The sequence below is a fragment of the Excalfactoria chinensis genome, chromosome 4 (genome assembly GCF_039878825.1).
Source record: "Excalfactoria chinensis isolate bCotChi1 chromosome 4, bCotChi1.hap2, whole genome shotgun sequence".
Taxonomy (NCBI): domain Eukaryota; kingdom Metazoa; phylum Chordata; class Aves; order Galliformes; family Phasianidae; genus Excalfactoria; species Excalfactoria chinensis.
In genome coordinates, this window is record NC_092828.1 from 7,702,202 (window position 1) to 7,722,650 (window position 20,449).

The following is a 20,449-nucleotide window of genomic DNA, read 5'->3' on the forward strand; positions in this document are numbered from 1 at the left end:
ATCCCAGAAGGAGTGGATGTGCATCTGAGTTGATGTTTTCTTATCTGGCCAAGACATTTCAAGAATTTCAAGATACTTAAGGACTCTTGTGCATGAGTGTAACAGTGGGAGTTTTAGGGACTTTTTCTGCCTCTGGCTCTAATTGGTAGGGGAGGGATTCAACAAGTCTCTGACCTTTTAAAAGATAATGTTAGCCTCAAGTATTCATCAAGACTTCCTCTGCTGAGAGTTAGAAGAGAATGCCACTTGTGGGTGTGTCATCTCTCACTAAATAAATACGTTTAAATAAGAATCTCAGCCACACGTTAATACTGAGTGTAGTAACATCTCCTCACTGCAGTGATGCTCCACGTCAAAAGGAGACAATAAGGTTTATTAGCTGTAGTACGAGGGTGGCCATGAAATTTCAGCTGCTAATACATATCAAGTGTTTTTTAAATCCCTCAGCAGCAAGTAAAAGTGAATTTGTTGTCATTTGCATCCAACATCAGAGAAAGCAATGATCTCTACAATGTCTAAATGAGACATTTTCAGGAGCAAATGGTAACTACATTGGTACCTCTTCTGAGTGCAGACAGTGACTGTAACTGAGAGAAGGAGAATGGAAGGTTCTGGTAATTTATGTACAGCTTTGTAGGCTGTATTCACTTGGAGATCTCTGCCTTGCCTTGCTCCTACCCACCAGCATGCATTGGGTTACGTGGGTGGTGGCGGAGTTAATCTAAGTAAAGTGCCATGTGCCACTCAGGACTTCTCAGGCTCACTTGTTTGCTTTTAATTCTGGTGTCCTATGTTAATTATCCTCTCTGTGACAACAATTTAGTGTTCATTCTGTTATTTTCAGCATTGGTCTGTATTTGCCTGTCTGTGTCAAGTCTTTTGGCGGCCGGTCACAAGTGGCGTCCCCCAGGGCTCGGTGCTTGGGCCGCTTCTGTTTAACATCTTCATTGATGATTTGGATGAGGGGATTGAGTGCACCCTCAGTAAGTTCGCAGACGACACTAAGCTGGGAGGGAGTGTTGATCTGCCTGAGGGGAGAAGGGCACTACAGAGAGACCTGGATAGACTTGATCGATGGGCCAAGGTTAATGGAATGAGTTTCAACAGGGCCAAGTGTCAGGTCCTGCATTTTGGTCATAACAACCCCAGGCAACCCTACAGGCTTGGGGAGGTGTGGCTGGAAAGCTCCCAGACAGAAAGGGACCTTGGTGTGCTGATGGACAGTCGGCTGAATATGAGCCAGCAGTGTGCCCAGGTGGCCAAGAAGGCCAATGGCATCCTGGCTTGTATCAGGAATGGTGTGGTGAGCAGGACTAAGGAAGTCATCCTGCCCCTGTACTCAGCATTGGTGAGGCCTCACCTCGAGTACTGTGTCCAGTTTTGGGCACCTCAGCACAAGAAGGACATGGAGGTACTGGAGCAGGTCCAGAGAAGGGCAACGAGGCTTGTTAAGGGCTTGGAGAATCAGCCCTATGAGGAGAGACTAAGGAAGCTGGGGCTGTTTAGCCTGAGGAAGAGGAGGCTGAGGGGAGACCTTATTGCCGTCTTCCAGTACCTGAAAGGTTCTTACAGTGAGAGTGGGGCAGGTCTCTTCTCACTAGTGACAAGTGACAGGACGAGGGGAAATGGCCTCAAGTTGCGCCAGGGCAAGTTTAGGTTGGATATTAGAAAGAACTTCTTTACAGAAAGGGTGGTTAGGTACTGGAATGGGCTCCCCAAGGAGGTGGTTGAATCGCCATCCCTGGATGTGTTTAAGAGTCGCTTGGATGTGGTACTCAGGGATATGATTTAGCAGAGGTTTGTTGTTGTGGTATTGTTTTGTGGTTGTTTTTTAAGAGATAGGCTACTGGTTAGGCTGCGGTTGGACTTGATGATCTTCAAGGTCTTTTCCAACCTGAGTAATTCTATGATTCTATGATTCTATGATTTTCTTTGCCTCCTTCACCACATTGCATTTTTACAGTCTTCGTGCCTCTCAGGACACTAATATCTGGCAGAAATGGGCTCTTAAGTTAGATTTTCCTTCGGGTTATATTTAACCTCCCTGTTCTTGTCTATCCTGAACATTCAGAGCCAGCAGTGTTATACCACCTGGCTGGCCGGTGCTGAGTAAACACAGCACCAGTCTGAAATCTTCTCCTTGCAGCCAGCCACAATTAATCTCTTTCCACATTAAGAATTGGCCATTTGTTCCTCCTCTTTTCTTCTTATCTCTCTGCAGGTTTTTAATCCATGACTGGACTTTAACTTCTACCTCTGGATTGCCAAGTTTCTCAATAGCCTTTAGTGCAGGACTTTATCAAAAGCCTTTTGAGAGCGGGTTGGTCCTTTCTGAGCACAGTTTGGTTAACCCTTTCAAAGTATTCAGGCCAAAAAGAGCATGAGAGAAGGAGAAAACTATCACTTTTGGAAAGTTTGCTGTTTGGCATATTTGTCATTGCCTTTGTTTCCTGGATTTTCTTGGCCCAAAAGGCCTCCAGCTTCAGGAGCAATATGTGGTTTATATTAACTTGCTTACTTTTCTTGGTCTTGCTCTTTTTGCTGCTTCAGCCTATTTGGGAGGAAGCTGGGGAAGTCCACATGTCTGTATTTTTAAGTTACAGACCCATCTTGGCTTCTAAGTCTCTGTGTTGAAGTCTGAAGTTATTGCTCCAGATCCCCAAACTTGGAGACTCTGATACAGGCTTAACAACACTTGGCACTTACTGGCATTTTGCCTTCCCTCCAAATCCTGTTTCAAAGAGGGCAGAGAGCTCCCAGGCACTTCAAGGCAGTCCTCATTGTGCCATCTCAGTGGGTGACTGCTGTAAATGCTGTGGTTCTGTGCAGAGCTGGCAAAAACCAGACCATGTTCTCTGCTCAGAAGCTTCTGTTTGTGGTCACTAATGCTTGCAGTTTTGCATAATCATAACAATCTGAACGCTATTCTGCCACTTTAGCACGTCTTCTTTGTTGTCACCATGTCAGTTCTCCACTGATGATGTCCATTTATTGTTGTTATTTCATTGCTTCCACAGAAGCAAAGTCTCTTAAAAATGCTGAAGACCCTCGAATCTACACAGCTTAAAAGAGCACTGGATGAATGTCAGTATCTTTCAGGACATGCCTGAGTCTGCACAGCTTCTGCTCTTTGCTCTCCCATGCTTCCATTTTGCCTGTTGTGCTGTATTAACATTGCTGTGACTGGACTTCCATTCTTACTTTTCCTTGTTGTCATAATAAACTGGGAAGAAGGAGATAGTATGGGCAGTAAATGAATCCTGATACGTCTTCCCTTGCTTATGTGAACCACAATGATTTCCTTTTCTCCCTGCTGGCCTGACACTTTGCTGCTCTTCGTGGGGCTCAGTCATAGGCACTCCAGCACTATTTGCTGGACTGTAATGTGAGAACATCTGGACAGAACCTCTTAGGGCCTTTGGGGCAGGCAATAGGAATTTTACTATGAGCTTTTCTTAAAAAATTATTTATGTTTCCCTGTCTGGCATGCATACATGTAACTGTCATATACAAAGTACTTCAATGGGACAAGGGGGAATCGCTTTAAAGTAAAAGAGGGGAGATTCAGTCTAGATGTTCAGTAGAACATTTTTACTCAGAGGCCGCTGAGGCCCTGGCACTGCTGCCCAGAAAAGTGTGGGTACGCCATCTCTGGAGGTGTTCAAGGCTGGGTTGGATGGATCCTGAGCTGATGGGGGGCACCCAGCCCACGGCATGGGTTGGAACTGGATGATATTTAAGGTCCCTTCTAACCTCAGCTATTCTATGATTCCACAATTCCATACTTCAAGCATAGATACATATTCAATTTTGGTGTTTTTTTGTAGCACAGTGACCTATCAACAAACAAAGCAGGAGTTGCAAGGCACGGGTTGGAATCTCTGGCTCTCATGAGAAATACTGTATTTCCCCGAAGGAGTAAAAAACTTAAGGAGAAAGATAACAGCATATTTCAGCCCCTGCCTGTAATCCTCAGGGGCATCAAAGGACTCTGTGGGGATCTGTTGTATATAGCGAAGAGCCTGAAGAAATACTGCTGCCAAGAAATGTATTCCCAGCTCAGAAACCAGCAGTTAACAGTTTGCAGAGAAACACCTTCAACGTGGATACATGATGTACTTACACGGGCACCTCTCCTGAGGCACCAGATTACAAGAGCTGTAACCCTTCAGGCAGTGATCAGAAAGCCAAACAGTCCCAGGAGATATCCTGGGAAATTACAGGATTTAACCATTTTGCCTCCTTAGGAAGGAAACACCACAAAAGATTTTCCAGGGCACATGACAAGGACTCACTGAGGACAACAGTTTTACCACATATTCCTCTATGGGAGTTAAATCAATAGTAATGTTGGATAAATAGCATTCAAAGTTGCCAAAACAACAAAACTGACAACAGCAGATAATATAGCAGTTTGTTTAGATGAGGAGGAAAGACACTGGAATCACTGCTATCACTGTTAGTGCTGAGTAGGGACCCTGGAGAAGAGCAGTTCTGTTATTGCCAGAGCCCAGGACAACTGCCCTTCACAGCGTCTCCCTTTTTATGTCACCTTTTGCTGAGGTTTGACAGCTATCCATTAAATTCTGGCATGTAGTTATGTTAGCATTCCAGCTGCTGGATCATCCAGCCCCAACCCCTGCCCACACCAGCTCAGGCTGCCCAGGGCTCCATCCAACCTGCCCTTGAGCACCTCCATGGATGGGGCACCCACAGCACGGGGCAGCCTGTGCCGGAGCATCATCACCCACTGCCCTGACTGGAGGAGGGTTAGGAATGAGTAGGTAACATTGGCTGTAAAGAGAAAGGCTTTATACACAGTGAGGAAACTGAACATCATTTCCTTAAATGTCACCAGAGTGAATAATTGCATAAAATAAAATAAAATAAAAAAATCTTTTCTTGCACCTGAAAAAATAGAATACTGCTGTGGGATTCCTGCAGGAAGCGTCTGACTTGGGCTTAAATCTGAGTCAATCAAATTCTGCTCAGCTCAGCTTGAGAGCATTCATAGAAAAAAAAAATAAGGGCCGCTCTTCTGTTCCATAAGAACACAGCTTTTCATCATTTGGGGACTAACAAAAGGGGAAGGTTGTTATGAGTTAGGAGTAGATCGCTTTTATGATATAATTTTTATTAAAAACTCACTGACCTCAACTGTTTCAATTTAGCTTTTCTGAGTGCTTTACAGAGAAACTTTCCCCAGCCTCGAAGTTCTGTGTCTCGGGGATGATATCATCAGACTCAATTTAAATCACAGATTTAACACATCATGTGTTATCTTTCAGCACCTGATGAATGTTACATGTTTCTTAATGCTCTTGCAGAATTGGAACCACCAGTCATTTGGCTTTCCAACTGTTGTTTTATTACACGGCATTAAAGGCTGAGTATTTTATTAACAAAAGGAAAACAACACTTCAATTAAGTACTTCAGCCAGTTGCCTAACTGCATACTGCTCAACCTCAATCCAATTTGTTCTTTTAGCTATGTCCAGAATATACAGATTGGATAGTTTTGACAATTAAAAACGTTTTATGTTAATATGTTAAAGATGGAAGAGATTCTATAACTTGCCAGAAGGTCCATCCGCTATGATATTGTTTTTCAAAGGAAAAATAATGAAAGCAGGAGAGTTTGGGAAGATGAAACACTTAAAAGCTGCAGTTTGCCAAGAGTGAGCACTTGTTGGGAACTTAGTGCAGCAAGGCTGAATCAAACAAACTTTGATGTAAATGTTGAGATTGAGAGGAAACGGTCCCAGGATCACAGACGTGATGGTCAGGAGGGACTGGATGATCTTGGAGGTCTTTTCCAGCCTTAATGATCCTATATCTTCTGGAGGTCTCTTGTCCAACCTCCTGCTTGAAACCAACTCTACATCAGGTCAGATACAACTTTGATGGCCGAACTTTGAATACAACCAAAGGTAGAACTTGAGCAGACCCTCTCTATGACCAGCTCCAGTGCTGCACTGTGCTCCTCATGACATTACATTTTCCCTGCTGTCCCTCTCAAGCTGCAGCCTGTGGTCACTGATTTCTTTTATACCACTCTGCACTACTGAGAAGACTTGAACTCCATTGCACTTATCATTGACCTTCAAGGCATTGTAGGCAGCTTCTCAGTTTCTCCTTTTTCTTCTTTTGCCCAACTGAACAGCCCAACAACATCATTGTCCCTTTTTAGAAGTTCAGGTGGTCCCTGATCACCTTGGCAGAAATATATTATGAGATTGGGGGTCCAAACAAGCCCAGGCATGGAGAACCCACTCTGCATGAAGCAGGCAAATAATGTGCAGAGCACACTTCAGCAGTCCTACAGTCCCTTGGAGTTGTATCCTGTGCTGGAAACCTCTGACCAGCCCCAAAAGGCAGCACAGGCTGTTGGGCGAAGCAAGAACAAAGTCAGTTTGTGGAGAAAAGGAGGCAGAGGACCTTTGACAAGGCCATCATCTCTGCCCTGCACTGAAACTTTAGTTCCTCTGAAATCATCTCAATCCAATTACCCATAATTTAATCTCCTGTGTTTCTTCTCCAAGTGAGCCACTTTGCTGCAGGTGTTACTTGCATATCTATGGTCTGTAGTTGAAGGAATGCCTGCTCTCTGCCTACAAGGACTGAGAGAACTTCTGCTTTTTCCTCATCCTCTGCTAATTTCTCTCATCTTCTTTTTCTTTTTTATGCTTCCTCTTCCTTATTTTTTATTTATTTATTGTTTTAGATGAAAGCCTCCAACAACCTCTTCTTTCCTATTCTTGCTTTCTTTCCCCATCCTCTCTGCACCCTGTCCTTCATAGCCATGCACAGGGATTGATGCCAAGGCTTGAACCAAAGGTTTGAACCCATACAGCTCACATCCCAACTGTATTCATAAACTAAGGGGGAAAAAATCCCACTTTATGCAGTGGCTCTGTTAGGTTTAAGGGAGATACGTTAGAATACATGGCAGAAAACATGTGCCGCACATTCAGAAAACATTCCCAGTGAGGGAGAAGCTTCCATCTCCCTGTGCTTCTGTGGACATGCTCATAGATGTGGACATACTCATTGATTGTAGCACATTTGTCAGTAATTTATGGACAGCCCGACTGGGACAGCAGCTCTTGCTGGATGAGCAGATGTCCAGAAATCCCAACATCTCTGCTGTATGAGGGAACATCTGTGTGGTAGCATTGGATCAGTCAGACGGAGGCTCCAGGAAGCCACAAGGGATCCTTGGCTGTGGCAGTAACATCAGCTGCTCTCTGACCCCAGCTCAGAGGGTTTGGAGGGCACATCCCTGTGCTTTTGCAGGCATTGCTATCATTAATGAGCAGGCGGTGTCAGAGCAGCATCAGGGACGAAGGAGATTTTTATCTATGCTGGGAACTGGCTGTGTTGCTGTGGATGTCACTGCATTTTTGGAACTTGGATTCACATGTTTGGAGCAGAGATTGTGTTCCCTTTCTACATAGCCTGAATGGTGATATCCTCCCCACCAGAAATCTCTTTCTGCAGCAAACCAGGTAACCAGAAATAACACTTCACCTTACAGCTGATGATGGAGAAGGGGCAATCACCACCCTAAACCTCCTAAATTGCATCCAGCAGCCTTGATCACTGCAACGACCATCACTGGACAAGGTGGATAATAGACTAGAGTAGGAACTGGAGAATGAACCTCACCAAGCACTGTTCTCAAGTTGTCAGCAGGCCCCAGACCCTGTGCATTTCAGTGTACAGGCTGTGGGTTCATTGCACGTCCAGGACAGAGAAGCTGTGACCTGATGCTGTTCCTATTCCATGACCTCATCACTGGCATCTGTCAGTGCTGTCCTCTGGGGAAACTCCTCTCTGATAAAGTAAGTGCCAGCCATGAGGAAATCCAGCCTCCCCACACAGATGGCCTTCCATATTTGGTCTCCCACAGCGGTGTCTCCAAAGCAGAGCACTGAGATGGACCTGTGAGCATCTCTTCACATTGAGGAGTCCCCAAATTGTGGAGCTCCAAACACAATGGTTCTCCAGTTGGATACAAGCATTCTTCTGTTTTCCTACGTAGGCCTTATACCCTGGTAGGATGCCCTGGTGACATGCCAGGTCCAATGTCCAACCTAGAAACCAGCCTAGTGGGTGAAGGCCTCGGCAGCACATCTGAAAGCTGACAAAAATTCTCTGCACTGATGGCTATATCCTATTATTTCCTCATGGAAGTGCTCAGGATCTACCCAGAAATCCTTTTGAGTAGTTTGGAGGAAATGTCATGTCTATTATGGATTCAAATATAGACAATATAGATTAAAAGTATGCACCTCTACCAATGTAGAGCAATTTTTGTCCATCTCACAGCATGGAAAGCAAGCATAGGTTTGCACAAGATTTTCTCTCCGCTTTTAGCCTTTAATATTCTGCATGTTGTGTTTTCTCCAGCAGCTAGGAGAACATTCCACCCTTGGGGTTTTGCAGAGATATCTGCGTAGCTCCCTGAGTTCTGCTGAGAAAAAGTGTCACATGGGAGAAAATGCCTCACGTGGGGCGTTCAGAAAGCAAGACGTGCAGAGAATGAAAACCACTCTTGGAAATGTTATATTAATAAACCCTCCCTGCTCTTGCTAGGCCTATTGAAGAGCTGTCTCCCAGTGAGGAGTGCATAGCCCCACGTCACAAGCAGAACATCCCAATTTAGCAGAGGGGTTTGAAGCCTTTGCCAGCAGTTCTCACACTGCCTTACCTCCTGGCAGGGTGCACAGCCCTCTCTTTCCCCACTCACATCCCCATCTGGCCATGGTTGTTAGCCCTTCAGGCTGTCCTCCGCTGTCCTGGCTGAGGCAGAAAATCCTGGGGAGCCTTGTAGGTGAGGAACAACAGGAGAGCAGGATGGAGGCTGTGCTGGAGGGCTGCCATGACTGCAGTGTTGGCCAATGGACTAGATAGTCCTACATGGACATACAGAGGAGTGTAAATACACCAATGGGATTGCATGGCTTTGTTCTGAAAGTGATGGCTGCCCACAAGCAGTGTAATTGAAGTTGGTGAACACTGCTCTCAGCAGCGACTAGAGACTGAAGGGGCAGCTCTGCTGCAGGAACCTTGCTTTAGCTGGAGAGTTGGACTTGATGATTCCCAGAGGTCCCTTCCAACCCCTGTGATTCTGTGATTCTGTGAATATCTCTGTTTCCTGCTTGCAGGGACCTGGTTGGGATCATGACTCTCCAGATGTGTTTATCCATCCTCAGGGACTCATCCTGGCCACCATGAACAACCCCTCCCTGCCTTCTTCCCTGGTTGATGATGCTAAATATTGCCTCATCCCAGGACCTGATTTCATTTCATGCTTGACTTCATACCTTGGGCTCACAGGAAGCCTTGTACATCTCAGAGCTTATCAAGAACAGACCCTTTAGCAGGGTCTGTTTTGATAGGACAGGGGAAATGGTTTCAAACTAAAAGAGAGGAGATTTAGATTGGATATAAGGGGGAAAAAAATTATGATAAGGGTAGTGAGGCACTGGTTGCCCATAGATGTGGTAGATAACCTGTTCCTGGAGACATTAAAGGATGGGGCTCTGAACTGTAGATGTCTCTGTTCATTGCAGGGGAGTTGGACTAGATAGGCTTTAATAAGGGTCCCTTTCAACTCAAATGAGTTTTTGATTCTATGATTCTAGTATCTCCTTTTGGAGTTATTGATCCCTCCTTCTCATGCTGTTGTACAGCAGGTGGGCTGACCCACGCACCGTTTATTTTCCATCCTGCCTCTCAGATCTCTGTGCCCACCACAGGGACTGGTTGATGTGACAAGGGTGGGATGGTGAACAGCGGCGCAGACGGGAACCCCAGGGAGCTGCCTGGAAACACAGCAGTGGGGCGAAGTGCAAGGGGATTCCTGGAGAGAACCGGAGCTGCAGGGGATCATGAATGTGCGTAAATCACTCCCCATGCCACATTTATTCCTCCAGTGCTTGCAGAAGTGGCAGAGTCCAGCTACAGCTTGGCGCTTATTGGATTGCTGCTGGGCGAACAAGATTCATGGGAAAATTAAAAATTGATCAGATGAGCGAGAAACAATGTGTTCCTCTGGAAAAAAAAAGTTGGCTTCAACCAATTTCACAACTTGGGAAAGTATATCTTTGAATCATAGTCGACATTGCTGAACACGTATTGTTTTGCAACCAGAGCGGGTGTCAGGGACAATTGCTGCATGTTTGAAATGGAAGCGAAACATTTTGGTTAAGCTCCCCAGAATCTTTCTTTCAGGTTTAGAGCTTGAAAAAATGCTTCTGTGATTGTGGCTTTTCATTGCAGCTCATGGCAGATTTATTATCCTCCTCTTTGATACCCTAACAAGTTTCACAGGGAAAGAAAAGCGCTCTCCGCTCAGCTCTGGCTGCATGCGCTTTGGGGCCAAGCATTGTTTTGCATGGGAGGCTGTAGTATGTACACTCAAAACAAGGGCTTCCTGTTGTGCAGTTGGCTGTTTAACCCAAACAGGAGTATGAACAGCAAACAAGCCAAAGCAACTGTAGCTGCTCAAGGCCCTAGTAAAACCAGCTCTTTGCACAAGGAAAGTAGTTTGGATGCAGACATCCCCACTGGGTCCAGATCTGCTGCTGATTTTGCACAGCAGAGCCAGCATGAGTCCACATGGCTGCTCATGCAGAGGCATGCAGCACGTTCTCTGTGGTCACCAAGCCATCCCAACATGGCTGGTGGCTGTGGCAGGGCATCTGAGGCAGGTTCCTGCCCATGCAGAGCAGATAGACGCCAGGCAGGCTGTGAAAAGACATTATCCACCTTTGCTTTGGCAATGGAGCTGTTCCCATCTAGTTATGGAGCACACTCTACCCGAGTATAAAAGGCAAGTAAGCTATAACTGTGTTCATGCTCCTTACTATGGCTTCTCCCCCTTGCTGGCCAACATTTATGTGTGATGAGTGCATCTCCTCCTTCTCCTGACTTTAAACACCGTGATTGAAACAAACACTTATTGAAAGAGTTCAAAGCACTTGAAGAGGTCATTCCCACGACCCAGTGCCAAAACTCTGGCAGGAGGTTTTGGTAGCTGATGGCAGCGTCTTTGGCCAAAAGCCCCAGGAGATTTGAATTTTGGGCTCCTCGCTACAAGAAAGACAACGCGACACAAATCTAAAGAAGGACAACAAAGCTGTGGAGGGTTTGGAGCACAAGTCTTATGAGGAGCAGCTGAGGGAACCGGAATTTTTCAGTCTGGACAGGAGGAAGCTCAGGGGAGTCTCTCTACAGCACCTTGAAGGGACGTTGTAGCAGGTTGGGGGTCAACCTCTTCTCCCAGGTAACAACAATAGGATGAGAGAAAATGGTCTCAGCTTTCATCAGGGGAAGTTCAGGTTGGATATTAGGAAAAATTTCTTCTCTGAAAAGCGGTGAGGCATTGGAATGGACTGCTCAGGTAGGTGGTGGTGTCACTGTCCCTGAAGATGGACAGTAGATGTGGCACTGAGGGTCATGGCTAGACGCCATGGTGGAGATGAGTTGGACTAGATGATCTTGGAGGTCTTTTCCAACCTTAATGATTCTATGACTCTATGAATTTGGGCATTTGATCTTGAGTTGCCCTTCCAAGGAGGGTTGTAGGGTGCATCAGGATCTCCCAAAGCAGGAAGGTAAGTTTGTGCTGTCTGCTGTGTGCTTTTTTTTATGAGATCTGAAGGATTTTCATAAGGAGTTGTTAGAAAACTGAGGTGGTGCAAGAAAAATCCAGGGAGTCACTGAGCATCAGGGAGCAGAGCAGCCAAGGTGCCTGGTCCTTTGAATGGGTCCTTCCCTGTGAGGCCAAAAACCTTTTTAAAGTGAAGGCGCTGACTCCTATTTGCCTCTCACATGGGGGACTTTCCTGTGGCCATTTTGTGTTTGATCTGTTAGACATGAGAGGCAATTCAGGACAGCCCTGTTTAGTCTTACTCATCTGGCATCTTGCTATTGCACGTCTCTCCTCCCTGGACCAGCTGTTCCCCACAGTCAGTCCCGCAGAGATAGCAAAAGCAGCAAAACGTGCTGTTCCCGGTGTGTCCCTCCAGCCTGCAAACAGCCTCACGCTTTCCACGAGTCACTGAGAGAGGCCCTTGTGCAGAACACAGACCCTAAGCTCCAATATACAGAAAGGAAAGGAAATCCAGGAGGGCAGGTTTCCATGCAGGCTGTTTCCCCTCCTGGAAATCCTCCTGGAGATGCTGAGCAGCGGCAGTGGTTGTGAAAAGCAAGGCAGAAACCTGCTGCAAACCACCATGGCTGCAAAGAAGGGAGGAACCTCACACCTGGTCCCTGCCTCTTCTTTGTGGGGCAGCACCAGCAGAACACTCTATCATGTATAGAGATGCAACTTTGATCACTTTTGCAGCAAAAATGAAGCAAGGGAGTTTTCTGCCTGCGGTCTTAACCTGGGCACATCAGCCAAGACTTATGTTCTAAATTAAGTACAAATGGCTGGAAAAAAAATAGTTTTTGACTAAAGTTGAAGGAATTAGGCTTGCTTAGTCTACAAAAGCAAGTGAAAAGGGCATAAGATAATAGGTTTCCAATGTGCAAAAGGTTGCTGTAAAGCAGGTGTTCAGTTGTGGTCCTTCATCTCCTGGCAGGAGGATAGGATGTAATTGGAGTAATGCACAACGAAAGTGACTTAGGTTAGGTATGAGGAGTAATGAGATTTAAATGCTAGGCAATAAAACTAGAGATTACATTACTGAAGGAAGCTGCAGACCTCCCCTTATCTGAAGGGTCTTGAGGACAGATTTTAACTGGGAATAGTCTGTGAATATTCATCCCTTACTTGTCGAAGGAAACCTGGATAACCTTGGATTGCACCTCAACTGGAGATTCAGTTTCAGGGGCTGAACGCTGAGAAATGGATGGGTAAAAGTAAAGAATGAGAGCTCCTTTAAGAAATCATTGCCAGCAAGAACATATTCCTCTAGATTTTAATTCTCTCCTTACTTATTTATTTTTATTTATTTCTTATTTATTTTCTTTATTCTCTCATTACTTATTCAACTCCTGCATTTAATTAATGTGCACTAGTCAGCCTCATGCCCTGCCTTCCTCTCCTCTCCCCTTCCCCAAGCCCTGGGCATGCTTTCCTTGCAAGCAGGGCTGCCACATGGTATTTCAGAAGTATTTTTAGCATGTGCATCACTGTGGCATCTCCTCCTGCCTTGGAAAGCTAAAGACAGAACCAGGTCCTGCTGTGATTTGAACCCATGGTTCCTACAAGCTGGGGCGTGAGCGGCTGAGCTGTCCATTCCAAGTTACAGAGTTTACTGAAACTTCAGGGCCAGACTGATTTATTGATGCTGGAGACAGTGGTGGCCTCATGCAAGGGCCAGCTGACCTTCCAAGGTGCTCCTGCTCAGAACAGGTGGGTGACATGCCTCCTCACCCCAACAGGATGGATGTGAGCCTTGAACCTGTGTCAGCCTCCTGTCTGATGACCTCTGGTAGCCATGTGCTGAATAAGCTGAAAAGGTCAATCAGCATATCAGCCCAAACAGCTGGATCTAATAGAAAACGAGTCAACATGATAAATAGTTGGCATTATAGGAATAACAGATGTACCCCGGGTTGGTTGCAGCAGCATGTTGATGTGTTGAAGCAACTGAAGAGATTCATATGACGGCAACCTATCATTCCCATCCTGTCCACTGAAACTGAGATGGCCAACAGATGTTATGCACAGATAATCTGATGGCCAGCTTTCTGCATGCAGCTGATAGACAGCAGGCCACACGGCAAAATGCCCTTCAGGAAGGGCCATTTGCAACGGGTGGTGCAGAAACTGCAAGGTAACACATACAGCCCACATTTGTGTTTGGTGTGAGGACTCTGCACCTTCCAGCAAATCAACTATCAGTTGTCACCATCCCTGGAGGTTTTTGAGAAATGTGTAGATGTGGCACTGAGGGACACGGTCAGTGGGCATGGTTGGGATGGGTTGATGGTTGGACTAAATGACCTTAGTGGTCTTTTCCAACCTCAGTGGTTCTATGATCACAGCTGCCACTCTGGATCAGGCATGCCAAAAAGTCCAGATATTATTGTTTTGCCTTCTCTGCTGTTACAACTGGAAAATAATAACAATAATAATAAAATCAAAGAGCTCTTTTGCTCAGAGCGTCTACTATTGCTCACTTACAGGCAACAGCTGGGGTAGCATGAGACTTGCATGGAACAGTGCAACATTGCACCTCATTCCCACTGCAGGAAAAGGAATTAAAGTGAAAAAATGTAAAAAGGAAGGCTAAAATAGGAGTCTAAAATAAGAAGCAGAATCCCTCTGGTAAATTGCTGAGTTTGCTCCCTGCCGTGGAGAGCCAGCCCTGTGGGGGGGGGGGTGAGCTATTTTCTGGATATGAGCTGAAAATAGCACAGGGTAGCAGCAGCGAGTGAATGTGTGGCCCCCAGAAGCTTCGTGCTGATTCAGGTCTCCCAGCTGTGCTCTCAGCAAAACCACCCCATTATTCAGGGCGAGACACTTGTCCCAGTCCCAGCCCTGGCAGAGGTGAGCAGCCACTCCTCCAACAAAGCAATTACTGTCAGCCCCAACGTGCCGCTGTCAATGCAGAAACTGAATTTCGGAGCAGCCGGCAGCAGCTCCCCAGAGAACGCTGGGGGATGGCAGCAAGGAGCTTTTCCTCACCAGGCTTCAAGCCTCCCTTCGACAGGCTGAAATGAGATGCTAAGCCTGGAACTCAAATCCTCTGATCTTCCCTTTTGCATTCAGCACTGCTCCTGGCTTTCCCCTACAAAACCCATTAATCAGTGCCACACCAAGCACCTCCCTGTGAGCCGGGCTCCAATCACCACTTCCAGGTCAGTGCCTCCCCTTCCCTCAACCACCCTCACCCCCCAGCTGTGTTCTGTGCATGGATGTTTTGGGGAACAAGAGTCTGAATGCTGTATTTTTAATAGCAGAGCAACATACAGGGATGAAATCCTGGCCCAGGCATGGCACAGAGACACCAACTGAACAAGCTGGTGGCCAGGAGGAATGACGTGCAACCATCAAGAGGTTGCATGGCTGTGCAGATGTCCCAGGAAGCAAGCATTGGGCTGGGAGTTAAGCACAACCATGCAAAAACACCCAAAATGAATCTTATTTTGCCAGGGTTTTGTAGCAGTACTACTATGCCCTTTTTTGCCCAGGAGCAGTGCATTTAGAGCACTGCTTTGTGAGCAGCAAACCATGTCTTACAGGGACATGGTTCTAACAGAGGCACCTGCAGGACTGCCGGGTGTTGGAAAGCTTTCAGTTGGACGACATGAAGACAGATGATGAGCTCACACTGGTATCTGCCTGGGCTGGGCAGGAAACCCCACAGAGAGGAAGAGAAGCAGCAGGTTTTCCTTCCTGCTCGCTTTCCTGGGGGAAGCAGGGCAGAGAAGAAGGCCTCCTCCAAACCTCTGCTCTCCTGCACGTCTCCATGCTGTGCACCTGAGCATTGCTAGCAGGGATAAAGAGCCCCAAGTGGGTCTGTGCAATGCAGTACTGGGGAGCGCCGCTGGAGGTCTGTGAGCATTGGCTTTCTCCTCCTCTGCACAGAGACAGGATGGCTCTCTCAGCTCACCTCGCTACGGTGGTTGCTTTTCTCCCACCAGGACTGCAGGGTGGCATCTCTCCAGCACCTGTGCAGGACGGCAGGCTGTGCCCATCATTGGGGTGGGATGCCATAGGGTATTACCAGGCCTCTGTGTGTTGGGTTTCTTTTATCTGTCCAGAGCCATGACTACAGCAACTTTAATGTTACAAAAATACTGTTGGGGTGTTTGATCTACGCAAACCACCGTGACTTTGATTTCAATGAAAATATGGCAGCACAGAATCACAGAAGGGGTTGGAAGGGACCTCAAAAGATCACCGAGTCCAACAGCCTGCTAAAGCAGTTCCCTACAATATGTTGCACTGGTAGCATCCAGATGGGTCTTGAATATCTCCATAGAAGGAGACTCCACAGCCTCTCTGGGCAGCCTGTTCCAGCACTCCATCACCCTTAGTGTCAAGACTTTCTTCCAAGTGTTTGTGTGGAACTTCCAGTGTTCAAGTTTTAGGCCTCCACTCCTTGTCCCGTGGCTACACATCACCAACAAGAGCCTGGCCTCATCCATCTGCCTCCCACCTCCCTTTGGACGTTTATAGACATTTATTACAGTGGCAGCCACTGCTGTATTGTGACACCCATCAAAGGGGAAAGTTGTTGAGTCATAGAATCACAGAATTAAGGCTGGAAAAGACCCTTCAGATCCTCTATGTAGAGAACCCGCTTTCCATTTGAAAACATGAAAACACCCCTTTAAAAATCTCATGCCTCTGTCCAGCTGGTGCCCCCAATGCCAGCCCATTGCTTTCAGCACTCACAATATTTGGTGTTTTCCTCAAAGTTGCCATTTCTGGAACCAACTAAATCCCACCTGAAAATAAAAATAGTAGTTAAACAAACAGAGAAAAACAGCAACAACAAAAGGAGACTTCCCCCAGAATTCAGTGTAGGCATGGCAGGGATGGGCTGAAGGCCAGACTATATGATTGTAGTGGCTTTCCTATGTTAATGATTCTACAGTTCTCTCTGAGAAGGGGTTCAAGCATAAGCCAGCTGTGGGGAGTGTGACTTCAGATCCTGATGCCCCCCACAGCAATGGGGACAGGCATATGTGACTCCGTGCCGTTGGTTTTGCTTCTGCACCTGGAGCAATTACTGTCCCATGTGCAGAGCGAAGGGGACCCAGGCCATGAGCACAGAGCCCTGGAGGCATCACTGAACAGCAAAACTGGAAATACCGGAAACCTTCCCTCGGCTTCTTGCTGCAAGGCAGCATGCAAAGGCAGGAAAACCCTGGCCTGCTACAGCTGTGCTTCAGCCATCAGTTAAAATCGCTGCTGTTAAAAGTGCCAGCAAAATAGCTGTTGGCCGAAAGTACAATCATTAACCTTAGGTTCTTCTTTCCTTCTTTAGCAAAGACAGATACTCATTGACAGAGCTGCTCATGATACAGCACATTTCCTAGCGCTATTACCTTGCTGACCCAAGCAAGTAACCAAAATTTGGGTGGCTGCGGGTTAATCATAGCAAGAGGAAAAACTGATTGCAGGGACAGGTACTTTTCCAGGAGGGGAAAAAAAAGAGAAATGAGAAATCCCTGTCTCGTACCACCTGTGGCAGTCCCAAATGCACCTGGCTTTAAAGCCCTGGTGCTCCTCCAGCCACATGTGGTTTTTGCTCCCACCATTTCAGTGGTGTCTCCTTCACACCCCATTCAACCACCCCAAAGTCCTGCAGTAGAGAGAAGATTCTGATGAATCACCCTTTAGGAAGCTATTTATTAGGCAAATGCCTCACATTCATATGCACATCTGCAGCCAACAGAGAGGCTTTCACTTCTTGCAGCCCAACAAAGCAGAGGCTGCAGCAGCTAAAGCCGTGGTGCTGGGCTGCTCCTTGGGTTGAGCCGGTGCCTGTGCCCATAGCATGGCAAAGCTACTTGTAGTGATGGAGCTGGAGGCTGGAGGAAGACCTGGAGGCAGGTAACAATAGCTTGAAATCTCAGCACCTGCCTCGGTTGCTCACTGATGGAGATACTGCGGAGGATGGGGTCAGAGACACCAGACCATGCTGGGAACAGCCCTTCTGGCACCACTGCGCCAATAGAACTTGGGGCGTCTTTTGTGTTAATTGCTGTGATATATTGATAGCCCCCAGTGAGGGATGGATTGTGGCTGCTTGTGGCTGTTACAGGATAAAGACAGAGCCTACACTGTGGTGCTGCTATGCACAGACCCTTCCCGCATCATGTCTACTTGCCCAGCACATCATGAGCTGGAGGAGGCACAAGGATGCTGGTGAGGTCCTGCCTTGGTGCCCACCATCCCTTAGGAACAGTTGCTCTTACAGAGCATCCAAGTTGTTTGGACTCGCCCCTCGGGTTTATTGCTTCAAGAGTTACAGCAAAATCTACTTTGGTTTGGTGTGTTCAAATCCCAGGGCTGGATAGAAACCTCCAGTTTGAGTGAGAACAGAGCACGAGCTTCCCAGTAGTCAATGGCTCTGTTCACATGTAAAGGACCAACAAGTGACATCACATCTGCCTGGTGCATCCTACAACTGGGTTGGTGTGCTACTCAAAAGCAAAGCCAGTCTGAAGCAGCCCTGCTGAAGACAAAGCAATTTCCTATTTCCAAATAACATACCACATTTTAAAGCATGCAATACTTCCTTGCTGAAAACGATACCAAATTCCTCAGCCCTCAGAGCCACACAACTTGCCCCCATTCATTCCATGCAAATGGATTGAGCATCCATGCACCGAGTGCTCTTCTTTACACTACGGCGAGTTGCTGGGAGCACTGGCATGAAATGCAGACTCTGAAATGTCCATCTTCATTACGTTACTTCTTTCGGTGAGGTTCAGCAGTGGGTCGTGGCATGTGGGTGACTTCCCCCCAGGTCCTGGAGGAGCAAAATCCTCAGTGACTTGGGATGACAAGTGCGCTTTTACAGACTGAAAGCTCTGGGCAGCGCAGTTGCCTTGCCAGGCAGCTCTGCTAACAATATTCTTTTCATTCCGGGGGCCCAAATCTGCTGCCTGGGAACCTGCCTGCCTTGTGCAATCGATTGCAGTGAGGCCCTTGATTTTCACTGACATTTGCTTCCATCCGTCACAGCCTCCTGCTCTGTCCCCATCCCTCCTTGCTCCTTTGCCAGAGCCCTGGAGAAACCTGAAAACCTGGCTTGGCAATGAGGGAAGGTGAAGTTTGGCATTCAGACAGGGCTCAGGAAAGCTGGTGTCGTGCCCGCAGCTCCTCCGAGTCACTGCATGATGGTGCACAAAATCCCCCCCATGCCTCAGTTTCCCCCCTGCAGTAGCGTGCCCTCAACTCGGGCAAAGGGAGGATGCTCATTATTGCTTACGAGGTGCAGCATAAGTAGTAAACAAGTGTTTGGAGCCTTTCTAAAAATAATCCATCCGCCAACACTCCGGCCCATAGAGCAGGACTGGAATTGGGAGCTTTCCTGGCTGTTACATAACTGCGGCAGTATTTTTTTAAGGAATGAGTTGTTTTGATTACTCTCGTTATTTCATAAATAAGCAGCGTAGAAAGGATCAAACAAAAATAAATGCCTGCTTCACCCAGGCATATGGAGCTGAGTGTTACTTGAATTATATTTTTAAACCAGCAATCTCCTATCTTTGGCCTGGAGCTTTCACAGTCTGAAAGTGAACACTGCCCCATTTGTTTGTTTGTTTTCCCCATCCACTGCCTCTTTGCCTTCACGCTGGCAAATTCTGCTGAGGGCAAGATGTGCCAGGGACATGGGGACGTCTTCCTCCCATGGAAGGTTCTTTGCTTGGGGACATTTCTCCCCTGGCACCATGACTGACGAGTTGAGCTGCCATCAGTGCCACTTCTTGTCACCCCAGCTCTGTGAGCAGGTAGGACATTCTGGCTCAGATGCTCTGGAGAAAGGACCATCCCGTGCCCACCCCGAAGCTCCCCACAAGGGCATCTGGCGCAGTGTGAGGCTGCAGGTGTTGGCAGCACTCAGCAGGTGGGAGAGCTTCCAAGCCCTGGCCTCACATCTTTCCCCCTCCATGATTTAGAAAGCTTTTTTTTTTCCCTCCTTCCTCCCCCCTCCCCCCTCTTTTTATGATAAGGCAAAGCAAGGAAATCATCGCTGTGGCACCAAGCTTGGAGCAAAGCCCCAACTGCCTGCGCACCACCCTGGGGACCTCACCCGGAACGCAAACCCACAGGGTGCAGAGGCTCCAACGGGGGACGCACTGAAGCCCGCAGGGGGACGCAGCATCCATAGGGGCGGCAGCAGGGGAGCACCGGGCAAGAGGACGCTCAAGTGCACCCCGCGGGAGGACGGGACTTTCAGGGGCGACCTCGCAGTGGGGCTCACACGGGGCTCCGGGGGCGCAGCCGGTGGGAGGGAGGCGGCCACCGGTGTGGGTGTCCGTGCCCGCCGCTCCGCATCCCCGCACCTCCTCCCCGGCCCCGCACCGTCCCCGCACGGCGCATGCCTGGGGCAGATGCCGGCCGGTTCCAACCGGGAAAGAGCGAAGCTTTTCGGGTCTTGCGAAGAGGAGGAGCCCATCTTCCTCCTCGCTGTGCATCCCCCCGCCTTCTCTCTCCCGCAGGAAAAGTTACGGAGCGGGGGACGAAGCGCGGAGCCGGCGTGGGGGACGGATGCGGGGTCGCGTGGGCTGGGGGAGCGCTCGATGCGTGGATGGGGAGGGGGGGCCCGCGCCGCATGAGTCACCGCGGAGCGCCCACGCTGTGCCGCAGCCCACCGGGACGCGCACCCCGCGCACCCACCCGCGGTCGTGTCCGCCCGTGGGGCTCCGCGCACCCGCAGCGACTGTTCCAGAACGGGAACGGGGAAAGAAAGAATGAAAGGAAGCGGCGGCGTCCCCGAGCGCGGACGCAGAGGAGAGATGC